General features: G+C 37.8%; 1 pseudogene; it reads left to right on the forward strand.

Moving 5' to 3' along the window:
* The first annotated feature begins 7,472 nt into the window (after positions 1-7,472).
* Positions 7,473-8,347, forward strand: LOC144664935 (uncharacterized protein KIAA1958-like; annotated as a pseudogene).
* The last annotated feature ends 3,324 nt before the right edge of the window (positions 8,348-11,671 follow it).

Consider the following 11,671-nt stretch of genomic DNA (forward strand, 5'->3'; position numbering starts at 1 on the left):
ACCGAATAATTCGTACTTCCTCTCAAATTTTGCCAAACAACAATTTTTGCCCTCGACTTTGCCAGAGATTCTGCTCGTTGAAACACCACTCCTCGAAATACAATATAGTGTAATTTGAGTCAGGGAAGTTCGCGGATTGTTCTTTAAAATTTAAACCACTTTGAACATCAAATACAACTGTCAAATTCGCTTTCTAACTATGATCTGTACATAATGCCACCTGCTTATGTCAACCAACCATTTTAGATGCGACGAATTATAAATACGAAAGGCCGCCAGGGTGTTTCGGGCTGTGAAAAACAACTTAAAATAGAAACTACCCACAATTTCTTCGTTTTCTTTATATGGAAAAGAAGTTTGAATTTACACCGGATACACAAGATTCTAGTTAACTTCCTTAATGAATCTCTATAAATATAACCCTCGAACCTTAGTCAACCCCAATATGTGTAAAACTGGATATTTAAGAGGCAATTTCTGAATTTTTCAAGTATCCAGCGTCAGTCACGTAATTTCGAATTTCTTCTTATTTTGCCCAAATAACCTCTATAATGAGTTATTTTCGAAAATACAGTTCAAAGGTTTAGTAGCGCTTTATTTTTTTTAAAATCTTAAATAGTTCGAAAAACGCTATTTTGGTGTCCAGCTACGTGCACTGTCGAAACAAGCAGAAATTTAGGCATTTTGTTTCCGCTCGTACAAATGAACGCGAAAACATCCAGCAATGAACTTTGAATAACAAAATGTTTTGTAAAACATTTGAGAAGAAAAATAAGCGATAAGAAAATAGAACGACGTTTCGATGACTTCGTGTCATCATTATCAAGTTAAATTCGAATACAGAGTTGAAGCTTTTTATGGTGATCGGAGAATGGAATGAAAATATTAAGGGTGTGAAAATTTATTTACATATAGTCAATTTTCAAAAGCTTCAACTCTGTATTCTAATTTAACTTGATAATGATGACATGGAGTCATCGAAACGTCGTTCTATTTTCTTATCGCTAATTTTTCTTCGCAAATGAACTTTGAAAAATTTATAATACATCTCTTGTCTTACTAAAGCACTAATTTATTTTGAGAAAGCTGATGATATTTTATTGTTTTTGGACGTTATAGTTACCCCCGTTTTAACGCCAAAGCGAAAGCGCTAAAGTTAGCTAACTTTCACACCACCGAAAGCCCATTGGTACGTGGAATTTGGAGTCGAAACTAGGATGAAGCACATCCTTTATATTATTTCGTGTAAAAAAAAATTATGGCGGCACGACAAAAGTATTCCGTCGAGAAAAAGAAACGTGAAGAGTGTATGTTGGCCGTCCCGCCACTCGCGAAGCGATGAAGAAGCTTCCCCGTTTTAAACACTCACTTTATCAGAAACAAACATACACTAAAAGGAATCCTTTACTCTATTCTACGTGGTTCAAAATATACTCTTTACATTTGTATATCATCGTTTCGATTGGAATATTATTAAGTCAACACTTGGCGTAAATGAGAAATGCCGTTCAAGTGTATAAATATCATGCAATTCAACGCCCGCCTAAAAGCGCACATACACGCGACCAAAACAATCCTCTCCGTTCGATTGGCCGTCATTTTCGAGGTAAAAGATGAAAGAATCCTGGCAAATTTAATCGTTTGCCTTCAATTTGAACCATATTCATGACTGGATATCGGAATTTTCAATTGCTGCTGTCGACCCGCCGCCAAACGTCAATAAATTTGGAGAAATGCGAGTAAACACTAATGAAAGCTAAATTAACGAATCCATTAGGGTTTCCAATTAGCGGAAAGTTCACTTAAATTTCGAATTCATGCACCAAAGCTGACGCTTTTATTTGTTTTAGTTTTGTTACACTTCGTTAGCTCACGCTTGTCTCGCTTGCGGTTTTGGGATTTATACCTTTTCTCCACTTTCAGCAAGCATTTAGCTTCCAATGCTAATTTTTAGAATTGGCTTCAAAAGAAATGTTGAGCTAAGGTTTTAAGAGGTAAGGCCGTAAATGATCTAATAAACGCCCGGGGCGTCTATTAAATTTCAAGAAAGTCCTAGAGGGGGCGTTAAATAGATATGAGGCGTTTATTAGAGAGAGGCGTTTATTTCACTTTAACTAAAACAACGTCAACAAAACGTTTGCTCGCGGGGTTAGACAGAAAACAGAGTTTGTGAGTAGCAGTCTAATCTAATCCGCGCTAATGCAAAGCCTGGAGATGTAGTTCATAGTTCGATATCGATGTTTTCATCGACATCTGGTATTGCTTGCCTCTTTGATGTCCGAGTCAAGCAAAAAACTAAATAAATTGCGTTACCTTGGTTTTTTAGGCGATCCTTGGAGGGGGCGTCTATTAGACACAGGGCTTTTATTTGAGTGGGCGTCTAATACAAAATTTACATCTTAGGGGGAGCGTTTATTAGATACGAGGCATTTATTTGAGAGTGGGCGTTTATTAGATCATTTACGGTTCGCGTGTGATATAAATGACGTTATCATATGACCCGTACGGACCGCACGCAATTTTCTTGGAAAACCATATAAAAAAAGTTCCGTATGTGGGCCGTACGTCTTGGTCTGACAGGGCCGGAAAAAGCCGTACGGCCCTACAAGAAAAGCGTACGGCACCGCTACTGCGGCGAGATGCCGAAATTGGAACCATTTCATAACACACCTTTTAAATTCAAAATTAGCGATAGTAAAAATAATTCTAAAGACAAAGAATGTCCAAAACTTTTAGAACTTTACTATCTAGAAACCAATGTAGTTTGCAGGCGCTGATATTTAAAACAAAACGTGTTTCAACTTGGCAAATGACAACAACTCCTGACAAGAACAATAAAATCGAAAAAAAAGGCGGCAAAAACTACATACTCGGACAAAGACGTCTCCTGGTTTCTAAATAAAATCGTAGTCATTATAAACATTGAAGAAAAAATACAAATGCCAAGTAAACTTAAATTTCTCGTTCCTGCTTGTGTTATTTTAAAATCACAACAAAGAAAATGCGATTACATGTTTACGACTAACCTGATCATGACACAGTGTCCCGCTAGTTCTCACGAAGCATTTTAAGGGCTATTACTCTATATGGACGTCAACCGTAATGCAGAGCTCAACATCGTCGAGGAACTAACGAATTCAAGGACTAAGCAGCAATAGCCACTGAGGCGTTCATGAATCTTCCGTTGTAAAGAAAACAACTTGAAACTGAAGAGAAACGAAGCGAAGCAAAATCCTGACCTATGAGTGTCTGTACGATTACTTTCCAAGTGATAAAGTTCAGGGTATAGTTTTATAGATCAAGACCTTACGTTGTTTTTAACTTCCGAAATCCTTCTTTGTGGAAAAATAATTTATCTTCTCGTTGAACTTCGGCTCAGAAGAAACGTTGCTAAGTTGTTCAATACAATACAATACAAAACCTTTATTTAGACACGATGGGATAAAAAGCTACATAGCTTGTGGGGTCGTGTGTAAATAAAACATTAATCCTAATGGATAAAAACATTAAAACTATATTGAGGTAAAAAACGCTAAACTAATTGCTAAAAATAGATAAATTGCTAAAATTGTTACAATGATAAAAAGATAAAAAGCGCTAAGAACTCTTACAATAGAGATTGTTAAAATTTGTATTTTTAATTATGTTCGACTTGTTGATCATTGTCACAAAACACCTGAGGGAAATCGCCTCGTGACACTCTCCCGGTAAAAGGTTCCAGAGAGCACTGCCCCTCTGTAAGATGTTGAAGTTTCATGGAATTGGTATTAAATGATGGGGGAAGTAGTAAATGTTTTTCAATCAGGTTCAATTCAGTCTTCGCTGAAACAAGCACGACAGTGCGTCCCGTGTCCTTGCGGTACGATAAATCCAGTACCTGGTGCTCAAAGCTACATGGAATGCCCAGGAGGGAAACTTTCCAATGAGGCTAGGACAGCGTGTGAAGATTTGACTTCGGCTATTAATTTTTTTGGAAGTATTCGAGTACTCGAGGTCAGGACGCACGGACCTCGCTACGCTTGGTCCGTACGTCTTTGACCTCGAGCCAAATATTTTCCCGTCCGGCCCTCCCCACTCAGTCAATAAGTACATATTATTTCAAGAAATGAGAATAACGACCCAGCAAATGAATTATGAAATAACATTTTCTTTAACCTTTATCCTTCCCCGAAAAGTAAATTATGGAGAAACTTTAATTTCAAAGTATACAATTTATTGTAAAAGAAAACACAATTTTAGGTCCATTTACCTTATTGTTACTAATTTTCGCAATTTCAAAAAAAAAAAACGCGCAATTAAAGACCCGCGAAAATTTATTTTAAACGTTTTTTATTATATTTTTTTATGTTAATTACGTATTTTTGGCCAAATCGCGAAAACTAAGTCCCGTGAAATATGCCCGTTCCATTTTCGCGAAATTAAGTTCCCGCGAAAATAAGTAACAATGATGTATAACATCCCCTTTTATCCCTTTTCTCAAGGAAGAAAAATGCTCTCATAAAACTTTTAAATGATATACCGGTAAGCTCGAAAATAGAAACTCTGAGGTAAAAACGTTTATGCGTAAGCAGAAAAAAAATAGCGAAAAATGAAACGACGCTATCTTGAGCTGCCATGTGTTACTTGGTGGCTACTCGTGATAACATAATATCAAAGCTACAAAATTTGTAAAAAAGCAAAACGCATTTGTAATCAAGAATAAACTAACCCTGCTAAATGAAGTTCATTAGTGGGAGGCGCAGTGGCCTTATGGCTAGTGCGCTGGACTCCAGATCTAGCGATCCGGGTTGTTCGAGCCCTGGCCGAGGTCATTGTGTTGTGTTCTTGGGCAAGACACTTTCCTCTCACATTGCCTCTCTGTACCAAGGTCGCTTCATGCTACTGAAAGCGGAATAAGCTCCAGCCTGACGGACCACTAGGTTTGAACGCAGACTTTACCATTTATGAAGGGAAACACAAAAGGGGAACGAGTTAATTTGTATAAAGTATTTTTTCCAATCGACAGCAATTAAAAAATGCCTCAACAAATGATGAAATAGCCCTTACAAAAGTACTATCAGCTGAAATTTACTGTGCTTTTCGCACTTTGCCTATGTGTATATGGCGTAATATATATAAATTGCAATTTCCTTTATTACAGTCGGGGAATACGTGCCGGTTTTGGCGCACTCTTAACCCTATTCAGACCGGACTTTTTTTAATCTTTTCAGACCCCGGGGGGAGGCGGATTCCGCCCACTCCGTAACTTCCAGAATAGTTAAGCAATCATATTGAAACTTAGAGGATATATAAAATTCTAAAAATCTATCTTTTGGTATACGTCACGTGGGATGATGACGTCACGTCACGTGACAATTTCATCATATAGTCCATGAGCCAGAGCCCCAAAATTGAGTTGTCGGTATCATCCGGGAGGAATAAGGTTCTTTGTTGTTTTAAGGAAGTCCTATCACTGTAGAGTTGGAAAATGCCTGATAGCAAGCAATCGGTGGTAGTTTCTGCGAACTGCAAAGTATTTTGTTATTTTTATTAAAAATGGTCGACCAAAATAAATTGTTAAAATTATACCACGCAAAAAAAAGGTTGATCGAATACTGCATGACGTTCAGGACATTGAATGTTTTAATAATTAAATATATATAAGTTCTTAAAGACAGGTCACGTGACAAATCACGTGATCCGCTGCGGATTCTAATATTCGTTTGTTTTTGAAATTATCCCAAGCCTATGGATAAGGGAAAAATACTCCGAATAAAATTTCATAGACAAACGTTTCCTTTGTGTTACTATTGATTTAATTTTGATATCCTTGATTATTTTTGATAATTTATGACATCAAATTTGGAAAAAAAGAATGATATTCTTGCATTGGCTGATGCACTGGACTCGTGTGCATATCCCCACCACTAATGCCATAAGTGGAATGCAAACCAAACGGTTGCAGCTGAGTTTGTTGCGGGAGCAAAAGACTTTGAATGAAACTGTAAATTAAAAGGCTTCTATGTTACTTTCACTTGGAAAGTATCATTGTAGTTTTTTTTAAAAAGGAAAACTAATGAACTGTGCTCATTGGCTTTGAAGTGATTTTTTTTTTTCATGACAGTTTGTGGCTATTGCCTAAAGGTAGACAGTAGATTTACAAATTTCTATGGAAAATGGCAATTTCTTATCACCTATTCGTTGTGGTAATTCTAATTTGTCGACAATTGCAGGTTTAGAGTGTCTTTAGCTCCAACAATCCAAAACACCTGGCAGGATTGAAACTATTTAAAAACGAAGTTGGGCTTGAAATCTTAGCCTGACTACCTGTTTGCTGCTTTTTAAAAAAATTCGTAGCTGTTGAATGATAAAATCACTTCTCTTCAACATTATTTGCCGGAAATAGGAACGATAATTAGTACAAGATGTATAACAAAAAATACAAGATGTATAACAAAAATACAAGATGTATAATGCGTATTAATTTCTTACACAATACTAACTGTCTTATTTACCCTATTGTATTAGGTGACAATGTTATTGAGTGTGTAAACACCTATAAGATTCTTGGTGTTATTATGGACAAAGACTTAAAATGAAACTGTCATATCGACTACATAACTAAGAAAGCTTGTAAGAAGTTATATTCGCTTGGAGTCTTACGTAGAGCCGGCGTTAGCCAAGCAAATATTCTGAAGATCTATTTACAGTAAGTACAGTCCGGCCTGTTTTAGAGTATGCTGCCCCAGTCTGGCAGGCCATCCCTGGCTACCTCTCTGATGCAATAGAGCAGATACAAAAAAGGGCGCTTCACATCATTTATCCTGAAGCCGAATCATATGCTCATGCCTTACAGCTAGCTCAATTAGTTAGAATGGACACTAGAAGAGAAGACTTATGCGGTAAATACATGAATCAAATGAAGTCTGATGAACATCCTGTTTACCATCTGTTACCGAGACCAGTACTAATAGAGTCTAAGTATAATGTAAGGCAGAAAGCGCCAAAGTTTTACCTGTATAATAATGCCATAAAATGTAGGACAAAGAGAGCTGAAAGCTTTTTTACATTTCGCTACTTTTCGTAACTAATATTATGAGTAGTCCTTTTTTGATGAATTTTTAATTGTAAATAGTAGACTTATCATTTCATGTAAGTGTCACTCGATAATTCAGTTTCTTTTAACTGCAAAAGAGTTTAAATAAACTATTATTATTATATAAACTAGAGTGAATAACCAGGATTTCTCTCGCTGAGAAAAATCATTTATTTCATAGGTACTGAGATTTATCCACGAAAATCACGGTGAATAAAATTCGTACTGATTTTAAACGAAGCCAATCAGGAGCACGAACGACAAAATTTCACTGTGAAAAAATATCGTTCGTCCAATCAGCAACGCGAACGACGAAATTTCACTGGTGATGAATGAACGTACTGAAGGAAACGTCATCCGACAGCCGTTGCACACAAAAAAACGCGCGCTTTGAAAAATGGCCGAGGGAAGGTTTGCTTCTGTTTGCACAGTTGAATAATTCATTTTAGATCAAGAAAACAAAAACACCGCTCAAAAAACTGAACGAGATGTAAGATTGCTTGAAAGATTTTTAAAAACGAAGAACGAAGACAGAAAAATAGAAGATATTCCGGCCGCACCAAAGATGGCAATGAATACGAACCGACTTCTCTTCGAAGTTTAGTGGCTAGCTTCGAAAGACACCTGAAGAAAAAGAGCTATTCTGTAAGCATAATCAACGACTTGGTGTTTGAGAAAACCAGGAAACTTCTTCAGTTCAAACAAAAACAGCTAAAGAAGCAAGGTAAAGGAAATAAACCCAAAGCGTCGGTAGCTTTGACAAGCGAAGAGTTGAAAATATTGTACGAGAAGGGTTTGCTCGGTATGTGTAGTCCCGAGGCACTTTTAAACACGCTCTGGCTAAACAATACTCTTCACTTCGGACTCCGTGGGTGCCAAGAACATCGTGATATGTGCTGGGGAGATGTAAAGCTACAGAAAACGGCAAGCGGAGTCGAGTACTTGGAGTTCAATGAAAGACAAACAAAAACTAGAACGGGATCAGACTGCAGCGATGTCAGAACCGTACCGCCGAAAATGTTTGCGACCGACGGAACTGAAAGAGATCCTGTCGCGGTCTACAAATGTTTTGCCAGGAAGAGACCTGAGGAAATGAATCAAGATGATGCTCCCTTTTATTTGGCTGTAAACAACGGTTTGAAGACGGACTCGCTCGCAACAAAAGGCTGGTTCAAGTCCGGTGCTGTTGGCAAAAACAAACTCAATGGTTTAATGAAGACCATGGTTCAGAAATCACAGCGGCAGAAAGACAATGATCCAGACGCTAAGTGAACACGACATTCCACCTACGCAAATTGCACAACTATCTGGCCATAAGAATTTGAAGAGCATAGAAAATTACAGCACTGTTTCAACGAAGCAACAGATGCACATGTCAAAAGTGCTAAGCAGTGTGATGGCTGGTACCACAGCTTCGTCCTCTTCTGAAACAGCTTGTACGCCGTCCTCCGACTCTCAGAATGGTGGAAAGCAGCAGTCCATGGCACTATTCAGTGGCGCAGTTATTCAAGGTGGCAATTTCTCCATCAACATTAACACTTTAAATCGGTCTCCGACGCTTTCTACAAATCCGTCAAGCCCCGAAGCGGTGCGATGGAAACGTCTAAGGCCTTTGGAACTGGATAGTGACTCTGATGATGAATAAATTGTGACTTATCTTCTTGACTTAACTTTGTTATTGGCATGGCTTCCTTTATTAATAGACATTACTGAAAAATTTTGAGTGATGCAGATGTTTGATTTACTCAGTTGTTGAGCACTTGAATGGTTTTACAGTGTAATTTATTTGTGCAAATAAATTTGTCTACTCAGTACTACACGGAAAAGAAAATCTCAGTACCTATGAAATAAACACATTACAGCATGGAAAATGCTTTGTACGATTTTTATTCACTCGTTGATACGTACACTGCTCAACTCGTGAATAAAAATCGTACGCGCGCATTTTCCATGAAGTAATCTCTATATCTTCACATGTGAAAGATATCATATCTTTCACATGTGAAGATATCGATTTCGAAACATTTCCTGACAAGTTTGCCCTGTTTCAATGATGAATGAGCCAAAGTAAATCGATATTAAGTCGAAACATCTTCGGATCTTCCTCGGCAATCTTCGGAAATTTTCGGAAAAGTTCGGAAAATGTTCGGAAACATTCGTACGACCTTCGGACAACATTTTGCAAATCTTCGGAAATCTTCGGAAAATGGTCGGCAATCTTCGGAAAATCGTCAAAAACATTGTAATTAGTATGTTTATATAATAAACAGAATATTACATGGTTGCTTGGAGATATGAAATTTATCTTCTCGTGTTCAAATCGATATCCCACTCGTTCGCTGCGCTCACTCGTGAGATATCGATTTGAATACTCGATGATAAATTTCATATCTCCGCGCAACCATGTAATATCCTCTATATAAACCATAGAAATGGCACCATAAATTGTCCAGAACTTTTCAGTCAAATCACTTGCCAACGGCTCAATATTCTATCTGAGTTTTGAAAATGTTGTGGGTCATTTCTATGTCGTACAAGAGTGTAAAACATGGAGATGCGGTCAATGACTAATTGGTGCGGGTCAACTAAAACAAAAAAAGTTCGACGAGCTTCTTCAAAGTCACATCATGACAGAGGTCATAACAGTGTGAAAAAGGGTCTTGGAGAAGCAATGCTGTTGTAGTAGTTGTAGTAGGTCTCTAAGATGACACAAAGATAGAATCTCCAGACGAGGAAAAAGCTCTCGCATCCTCTGGAACTATTGCCCTTATGCTTTGTCTACCCCTTTTGATTTCTTTCGCAAGCTTTGGCAGATTTGGCAACTTCGCCACAGAAAAAAAAAATGTGCAACTGGCAGCTCTACGTCAGTATTTGACGGAGTTTGCTCGTCATGCTCGGTTCCGAAAGTGACTGATGGATAAGCTCTCTTTAATGTTGCTAATGCAGTTTTGAATGCTGAGGGAAGGTGAACAGTCCAAGATAATATGTAATTTGACAAATATCAAGAATTGTCAGCACGGGGAGTCAGAGAGATCTTTGCAAGAAGAGGAAAACGGCTTCAGCTGCGCAGCATCAGAATTATTCGGAGTTTCCTAACAAAAAGCAACAATAAAGCAAGTCTCGTATGTTTTATTGCCGTGAAGATACAGTCAGAAGCTAGACTACAAAGAGCCAGTAAAGATAGGTGTGTTTATGATATGCTTTCACACAGGCTAATTAGAGCATGGCTCCTTTATAATCTGAAGACGCCGAGGTCCTTCGTTAAATGTGGAATCAGAAGCCACAGCAATCTTATGGCATCAACAGAGTTGTTGACGCTTTTAGTCGGGACGCCTGTAAGGCTGTTGTTGGCCATATGGAATGAGCGTATAAACTGGATTTACCTTTGCCTAAAATGGAAAGGCGCAAATTTTAAAACTAGCAAATAATTGAAAAAAAAGTTGTAAAACCTTTACCAGGCTAGGTAGGGCGTGGAAACTCTTATTAAAAGATTAACGGCTTTGACCGCCAAATTTATGCTGCAAAAAGAACCACAGCCGTCAGTGACCTTAAATTTCAGCTATTCTTGGTTTTCACGTGACGCAGTCTAAAATCCAGAATCGCGAGAGCCCTGACTTTTTATCCTTCACTGGCTGTTAGACGTCCTTAATATATATATTTTATTGAAGGTTTTCAGGTCGATAGCATTCGCCGTCTTTAAGATATAACATTTTGAATTTCGGAGTTTTGGGCCACACGACATCAAGATGGCCGCCTGAAGGCTGTCACGTATGCTTAAAAAAAATGACAGTTGAGGTTTTACGAAAAGTGTTTATGTTTATGTTTACGTGTTCATGAAGGTGAACTGAACGCTTTTTATAGCAAAAGTGAATGCCAGACGTTTTCATTGATTTCCGGCGACCATCTTGGTGCATCTTCACACGGCCTAAAACATGGCGTCTCCATACTGTGCTCTCTAAATTTGTGTGGAACATTTAAACGGATATTAATTTGAGTACGGAATACCGTACAGACCTGGACTTGGACACGAAGAATATCTAGTAGTTTCCCACAACCTGTAATATTCTTGATTTTTTGACTCAATAGCTTTGGATTATTTTTTTTGCAGCGCGTGATAGTATGGTTACTTGCGTGACAGTGAAAACCAGCAATTCTGTACTAAAACGGGAGAGGCTGTAGTATGGATGCCCCTCAAACCTGTGCTCATTCAACCGAAATAGAAACTGATCTGTTCTTGATGCTTTTACTTGGCTAATTGAATTAGGTGTAAAGACGTGTGTAGACTGCCCAACTGTGAAGATCGACTAGTTTTTCTGGAACAATATTGTAAAGGCGGAAAGTTTTAATATAAAAGGTGTGATTAAAGGTCTTTCAACTTTCCTAAATTATCAGGAATATGGCTATTGTGACGGATAATTTACAAATTTAAGATAAACGGATGCAAAAGTTAAATGTTATCCCAAGAAAAAATAACACCAAACAGTCAAATTCCACCTCAGTATTCATAAAAAATCCTAACCTTTTATGATCACGTGACAGATCAAGTGACTTTTAAAATAAGCAAATATACTTAAATTGAGTCTCTAGAATACGATA

Source organism: Oculina patagonica, chromosome 9 (assembly GCF_052425735.1).
Source record: "Oculina patagonica isolate OP01 chromosome 9, crgOcupat, whole genome shotgun sequence".
Lineage (NCBI taxonomy): Eukaryota > Metazoa > Cnidaria > Anthozoa > Scleractinia > Oculinidae > Oculina > Oculina patagonica.